An 8,781-nucleotide genomic window follows, 5' to 3' on the forward strand; every position below is an offset into this window, starting at 1 on the left:
GTCAAACGTTTCACTTGGAGGATACACACAAACGTCTGCAAGAGTGGCTTTAAACCACAGCACTATAATACCTCTTTTTCTGATGGGCATTTGTAGTGCACTTGACACTAGTGCAATTCAAATTGCTGTAAAATGTGTAGAGCAATTACACTTTAATTCCTGAGGAAACTGAATGGACATAGATGCTGCCACCAAAACATCAAGGTATTTGATATATTTTAAGAATGTAATCTTATAAATAATTTTTCAGAATAACCTAAAGTATGATTTTTGATTCCACTTGTTGCCACAAGAAGAAGATCTCTGTATTGTGACAAGTAATAATCCAGAAGCTGAGATATTGTAATTTCAAGTGAATGTTTTTTAGTGACGTGTAGACTGATGGATTCTCCCACAGAAAAACGTAGGCTTGAGTGTTAGAAACTCACATCAAAATATATAAGATCACAATGTAAAGCAAACATTCTAACTTTCTGAATTTCATCATATCCTTTACTGTGGGAAGCAGGAGCGGAGGCCGGTCATCATGTTGGTGTTTCCAGTCTCTAGGGAATTTGTCATTTTAACTCATAGCAAGAAGTATGGACTGTCTTGGTGTGTGCAGGGACACGCATGCACACACACCACCCTGCCCCTCCTGCTTTAAACATCGAGAAGATATGCCCCCAGAAAGACCCCCACCAGACCTTCCCACTCTAGAAGGCTTCAGCACCCTCAGTTTGATGCAGATCCACCTCCAGCTCTTCAGACACACGTGGTCAATCAGGAAAGAAAAACTTTAACCCCATAAAGGGAAATATTCGAGGTGGGGGAATTCAAAGTAGATGCTGTGTTGGTTCTATTAGTGGTGTTAACCTGGGGAATGGCAGTCCTGCAAAGCTGAGGTAAATTGGCCTGTGGAGAAATCAGAATATTTTGTGGCAGGTTTGAGCATCTAAAAGTCAACCTGAGTGGGCTAAGGTCTGTGCAGAGCCCTCCCCAGCCCTGCTGAGCTCTGAGGCGCTATCCTATCAGGGAAGTGACAATTTACTTGCGGGAAAATCTACTTCTGCTGCCAAGTTCCCGTGCCAGGACCTTCGGTGTTACCCCTCTTTAAACAGCCCTTGACAGTTTCTACTTATGCCAGTGAACTCTGGGCAGAGTGGCAGAGGACATTTCTTTGATTAGTTTCCACCCCACACAAGCTGGGAGCCTTGTTCAGTTACATCAACCCAAGGTACTCTGGAAGAGCAGACCCTCACTTAGCCATCAATGTATCCAGCTTTATGATTGGCTTTCTTCAGCGAATCACGATTCAGGCCCTACTTGACGCACAAGTACCTCAAGGCTGCTTTTTCTGGAACAGAAAAAATGCACCAGGTTGGGAAGGTGCCTAAAGATGGACCGAAAATGGGTGTTTGTTTGCAGCGTGAAAACACGGCATTTAAATGTAATTCTTACAAGGTGGAAATAATAAGTTCGAGGCATATGAGCTGCAGAGTGTACACTTAGCATTAGATCGCCACCTGGTGTTGGGCTCGGATGATTGCAGGTTGTTGTCTTCTTGGAAGAAGTCTTTGTAGTCACGAGATAGGTGACTCCTCCCTTGGACGATACTGCGCATGGTCATCGACTCCATCCTCAGATTGTTTTTTTTTCCGCCACTGGGTTCAGATGAAAGTTCTCCGCTCCGGCTAGAAAAACTTTTCCAGCAACTTCGAAGCGTAAAAACTTTATACAAACAATAACGACATCGAATATACTACTTTCGACCCCATCAGCTCCATTCCGGTGCATCGACACGGGCCGTTGGGCCTATCGGCGCCGTGCGGCCTACACCTCATGGACAGGACTCCGTTCAAGAGATGCCAGGTATGTCGAGCAAAATTCCCTCATAGCGATCATCACGAGGTCTGCAACCTCTGTCTATCGCCAGATCACGAGTCGACCTGCACAGCTTGTGCATCCTTCCGATCGAAAAAGACCATTCGGGATCGGAGGGCCCGTCGACACGAGATGAGGAGATCAGCCCCAGTACCGGAGGACATCTTCGATGACGAGGTTCCACTCGTCCCAGAAGAAGATTCGCCTGATCTCCAGATCGTATCAGGGGCAGAGGACTCAGATGACTCGATTCCATCTCGTCAACCCATGAGTAATCTTGCCCCTGCACCACAGACACTGCCCAAGCCAAAGGCAACGGTCAGCACTCTGCCCAAGGGGCCCAGTCGAGACCTAAATATTCCCCCAAATGCCCCGCCTTCGGGCTCGGCTCCGAGGAAAATGACTACGCCTTCTGGTGCCTCGGCACCGAGCAAACCACATATGCCAATTCCACCTCTTCCATCGGCACCGAAGCACAAACATCCTTCAACACCAAAGGATTCTTCGACACCGAAGCCAAAACACCCTTCGGTACCAAAAGACAAAGATCCTTCGGCACCCACGCCTAAAGACGCACCGGTACCGAAGCCAAAAATTGTACCGGATCCGAAAGAAGCTCCGGCTCCGAAACCTTCCGGTTCCAAGAATAAAGATGGAAAACCAGCGTCCGACGCCTCGAAGCTGACGAGACCTGCTTCCACTCCAAGGACTCCAAGCTCGGTACCGAAGACTGCAAGGCCTGATTCTGAGTCCCCTAAACCCTCAGACAAGCCTACTAAACCAAAACCACCTTCGACACCGAAAAATTTGCCACAGGACACTCTAACGCCTCCTAAGCAAAAGACACAAAAAAAACTCTATCGGCACCGAAAAAACCGACGCCAAAAAAGGTTGTAGAGGAAGAAGAACTGTTTAGACCAGATCCTAAACAAAAGAAGGTCTATATCAACCCAAAAACTGGACATGTGGAAGCTATTCCTCACAAGAAGAGACCAGCAGAAACACCACTTCTACCTGTGGTTCCTGCCAAAAAGAAGGATTGCGCAACTTCTCCAATGCACCCTTCCTCTCCTTTACCTTCTTCCTCTCCTATCCCTCCTTACATTTCACCTAGAGTTTCTCCTGTTCAATCTCCGGCATCATCACGCCACACTGATGATGAGTATGATCTAGGTGGGGGGGATGACATACCAGACCCACATGCATACCCTGTAGATGAAGATATCAATCCAGATACATATCCTACAGATGACGATATATATGAGTTCCCACCACATAATGAGCCTAACATTCCTGATCCTCAGTCCTATCCAACAAAACCTTCCCCTCCGGAAGATAGTATTGGGTTTAATCACCTCTTAAATAGAGCTGCCCTTTACCACGGGGTTTCAATGCACTCTGATGCCATTGAGGAGGATTTTTTACTGGATACATTTGACCAGTCACAAATGTCTACGCAAATACTACCCATGATCAAAGGAGTCATTAAACATGCTCCAGAAATATTTAAAGACCCTGTACGTTGTAGAGTGTTAAATCCAAGAATAGAAAAGAAATATAGACCAGCACCATCTGATCCAGTCTATATTAAGGGACATCTGCCACTAGACTCTTTAGTAGTGTCCAATGCACGGAAAAGAGCTAATTCCCAGACTTCTGGTGACACGCCCCCACCTGACAAAGAATCCAAGGTTATTGATGTGTCAGGTAAACGTATTGCTGTGCAAGCTACAAATATATGGCGCATAGCAAATACACAAGCCCTTCTCTCACGCTATGACAGGGCTCACTATGAACAATTGGAAAAACTACTACAGCACCTCCCAGATCAATTCAAATATCAGGCAACAGACCTCATACAAGAAGGCAAATTAATATCCAATGCCTCAATAAAATGTGCACTAGATGTAGCTGGCACAGCATCCAGAGCAGTCAATACTAGTGTCATACTCAAATGACATGCGTGGTTACGCATTTCCGGGTTTAAGACGGAGGTGCAGACTACCATCTTAAACCAGCCTTTCAATCAGAACCAACTGTTTGGGCCGGAAGTAGACACTACCCTAGAAAAAATGAAAAAGGACACAGTAACAGCTAAGTCTATGGGAGCGTTACAATCCACACAGTCTAGAAGTTCTTTTCGTCGCTCCTTTTATAGAGGAGGCTCCAAGCAAACCGGAGCAGATACAACGGGAAACATCCGTTACAACGCGGATGTTTCCCCGCGGTGCTGTTACGACGCGTCCGTAACAACGCAAGTCGTTACCACGACTTGCGCTGGAGGGCGCTAGAAGATTACAAATAGTAAATTTACTATTCCAACACCTTCCCTAGTGTCCACGGGGACTGGTGTTAGAATAGTAAATTATACTATTCGACATCCGCGCCCCCAACGCAAGTCGTGGTAACGACTTGCGTTGTAAGGGACGCGTTGTAACAGCACGCGTTGTGACGGTACGCGTTGTACCGTCATACATCCGATACAACATCATCTTTCAAGACGCACACACAAACCTCCTCTAACAAAGGCTACTTTAGAGGAGGATACAGAGGCAATAATAATAAGGGGAGAGGTAGAGATAACAACAACAACCGCTCCTCTTCCACTCCAAAACAGTGACTTCCCTTTGCTCCCCCAACAGCATTCCACTCCTGTAGGGGGCAGATTATCACAGTTCCTACCTGTCTGGAACTCCATCACAACAGACAGGTGGATGAGACAGATTATCCAACATGGCTACTGCCTAGAACTCACAGCAACCCCCCCAAACATACCACCCAGGCAGCGTCCAATGTCTCCAGACCATCTGACTCTGCTTCAACAGGAAGTTCTAGCGCTTCTACAAAAGGATGCTATTCAATTGGTTCCTTTAGAAGAACAAGGAACAGGAGTTTACTCCCTGTACTTTCTAATCCCCAAGAAGGATGGGACACTAAGACCAATTCTCGACCTCAGGCCCCTCAACCATTACATACAATCGGATCATTTTCACATGATCACTCTGCAACAAGTACTCCCACTGCTGCAACAAGGCGATTTTCTTTCAACACTAGACCTAAAGGACGCCTATTTTTGCATTCCTATACATCCTGCTCACAGGAAGTATTTAAGGTTTGTAATACAAGGACAGCACTGTCAGTTCAAAGTCCTTCCATTTGGGGTCACAACAGCACCACGAGTGTTCACAAAGTGCCTAGCAGTAGTAGCGGCACATCTCAGAAGACAACAGATACATGTCTTCCCTTACCTCGACGATTGGCTCATAAAAGCCAAATCATTCAGTCAATGTGTCCAACACACAAATCAGACAATTCAAACGTTGCACAACTTGGGGTTCACAATAAACTACACCAAGTCGCACCTGCAGCCTTCGCATGTTCATCAGTATCTAGGAGCTACCATAGACACATCTACAGCTCTAGCGTATCCCAGTCCAGCCAGGATACACAGCATTCAGGCCTTAGTCTCCATTTTTCAACACCAGCAGTCTCTCCAAGCCAGAGTGTTCATGAGACTAATAGGCATGATGGCATCTTGCATCTTCATAGTTCCACATGCAAGACTGCAAATGCACCCATTACAAGAATGTCTAGCACAACAGTGGAATCAGGCTCAATGTCAGCTCACAGACCTGGTGTTGGTAGACAGCCGTACGTATCCCTCTCTGTAATGGTGGAACACCAAAAACTTGACAAGAGGACGGCCGTTCCTTGACCCGGTTCCACAAATAGTGCTCACGACAGACGCATCCCTCACAGGATGGGGAGCCCATCTCTTACATTATATCACACAAGGCCAATGGAACAACCAACAAAAACTGTTCCATATCAACAATCTAGAGCTGCTAGCAATATTCTTAGCACTCAAGACGTTTCAATTACAAGTACAAAACAAAGCTGTCTTAATCCGGACGGACAATATGACAGCCATGTACTATATATAAAACCATGGGTGGACACACTCTCTGCAACTGTCCCAGCTCGCACAGAACATTTAGAGATGGGCCATTCCTCAAAACATACATCTGGCAGCAGAACACCTTCCGGGAGTTCACAATCAGATAGCAGATCTGTTGAGTCGGCAGTTACAACAGATTCACGAATGGGAAATACATCCACAAGTTTTTCAGCCATTCTTCCAAATATGGGGCATCCACAAATAGATCTGTTTGCCACCCACGAAAATGCAAAATGCCCAACCTTCGCCACCAGGTTTCCACACCCACGGTCCGAAGGCTATGTGATACGGATGAATTGGTCAGGCAGATTTGCGTAAGCTTTTCCGCCTCTCCCACTCATTCCACTAGTAGTGCGCAAGCTCAGACAACAGTCTCTCAAACTAATACTAGTAGCTCCCACATGGGCACGCCAGCCGTGGTTCACCACACTACTAGACCTCTCGCTGGTTCCACATCAAAAGTTACAGCTCACACCCTCCCTGTTAACACAGAACCATGGAGAAATAAGACACCCAGAACCAAACCAACTGAATTTGGCGATCTGGCTCCAGAAGTCTTAGAGTTTGGTTACTTAAACCTACCACCAGACTGTATGAACATTATTAAGGAAGCTAGAAAACCCACTACCAGAGCGGGTTATGCCGCTAAGTGGAAAAGATTTGCAATATATTGCAAAAATAATCACATTGATCCACTGTATGCTTCCATCCAAAATATCATTTGTTACCTTTTACATCTACAAACGTCCAATTTGGCTTATTCTTCCATACGCCTGCATCTTGCAGCAATTGCAGCCATTTACAAAATAGGCAACATCTATCTCTCTTCAGAGTACCTGCAATCAAAGCATTCATGGAAGGATTGAAACAAATAATCCCACCTAGGTTACCAACTGCTCCTGTATGGAACCTAAACATTGTCCTTACAAGACTCATGGGACCCCCTTTTGAGCCTTTACACAAATGTGAATTGCAATTTCTAACATGGAAAACTGCTTTCCTTGTTGCCATCACCTCTCTCAGAAGAGTTAGTGAAATACAAGCATTCACAATACAAGAACCATTTTTTCAAATACATCCTAATAAAGTGGTTCTTAGGTCTAATCCTAAATTTCTACCAAAGGTTATCACTCCTTTTTATCTAAACTAATCTGTAGAGCTACCTGTGTTTTTCCAAAACCCAGACTCTGTTGCAGAAAGGGCCTTACACACCTTAGATGTTAAAAGAGCTCTGTTATACTATACAGATAGGACTAAATCCTTTAGAAAGACAAAACAATTATTTGTATCTTTCTCTTCTCCACACAAAAGCAACCCCATCTCTAAGGGGGGGATTGCCAGGTAGATTGTAAAGTGTATACAAATATGCTATCAAAAAGCTAAACGTACACTAACAATTCCTCCTAGAGCGCACTCCACTCGCAAACTAGGAGTCTCTATGGCTTTCTTAGGAAATATACCACTAGAGGACATATGCAAGGCAGCAACATGGTCTACACCACACACCTTCACTAAACACTATTGTGTTGATGTGCAGGCCAAGCAGCAAGCTGCAGTGGGCCAAGCTGTCCTGAGAAGACTGTTTCAAACTACTGCAACGGATACAAGCGACCACCGCTAGGGGAGACACTGCTGCACAATCGATGCTAAGTGTACACTCTGCTGCTCATATGCCTCGAACGGAAAATGCTACTTACCAGTATGCATCTTTAATTGGCATGTAGAGCTGCAGAGTCGTACACGCCCTCCCGCCTCCCCGGTACTTGTATCCGTTCCAGTTCTCATCTTACTTAGATGCACACGCATGGACATCCTTTCTCTTTACTTCTACTAACTCCATCATTTCCCATCATGGCGAAAACAATCTGAGGATGGAGTCGATGACCATGTGCAGTATTGTCCAAGGGAGGAGTCACCTATCTCGTGACTATAAAGACTTCTTCCAAGAAGACAACAACCTGCAATCATCCGAGCCCAACACCAGGTGGCGATCTAATGCTAAGTGTACTACTCTGCAGCTCTACATGCCAAGAACAGATGCATACTGGTAAGTAGCATTGTCCTTCTTTCTTTGTCATTAAAATGTTTTGCATCATGACTTGTGCAAATCTATGTTACATCAGAGACACCTTTCTTAAAATGCCGTTATATCAAAAGGGGAGTATAAATAAAGGGGTTTACCCAAACACAGTCACTGGGACCTGGGTTCAAATAGTACTAGGAGGAAGGGGTCCCAGTGTAAGCAAACATTACTGTAAATTCATCACAAACTGATACTCATAGAACAATCAATGTATCCACACTGTTTAATTATCAATGGGATGAAGTATATTAATTATACATGACAAATTCATAAAGAATAGTAGTTGCTGAATGCCCAATGGAGCAGGAAAGAGGGGGAAGATCAAGTGAGGATGTGAGAATAAAGAAAGTTGGTGACATTAAAATCAATTAGTTAACAATATTGTCTTGACAACTTTGAATGCAAAACAAAAAGACCAAAGGTTCCAGCATTTCAACAAAAAGACATACTTCAAATAGCACAATATATGTAACAATAATGGCATGAAGTTGTCGCAAAACAAGGTGGTTGTCGACGTTTCGACCCTCAAGAATGCGCAGGGATATGTGGTGCCCTTGCTGTGGGGTCTTCTTCAGGACAGTCGGGGGGTAAGTGGGGGGGCAGGCAACCTATTAGAAATGTTTAAAAAGGCTAAATTAGATAACGGAAATGAATTCATCTAACACAGGAGTATATATACATAGTAGACTAAAGGGGGACAAATTACACAGGGTCTTACTCCACACAGGTTGGTGGGTTATACCTGGTTGATAATGGCAATTCCGTCCAATTACCGACCATACGAAAGAGCTCTAAACGATGATATGGGGAGGAGCTGGTGTGTGGAGATAGATCGTAAAATGTGTTGGCCAGGGAATCTACAGAATTTAATCGATGA

The sequence above is a fragment of the Lissotriton helveticus genome, chromosome 3_1 (assembly GCF_964261635.1).
Source record: "Lissotriton helveticus chromosome 3_1, aLisHel1.1, whole genome shotgun sequence".
Classification (NCBI taxonomy): Eukaryota; Metazoa; Chordata; class Amphibia; order Caudata; family Salamandridae; genus Lissotriton; species Lissotriton helveticus.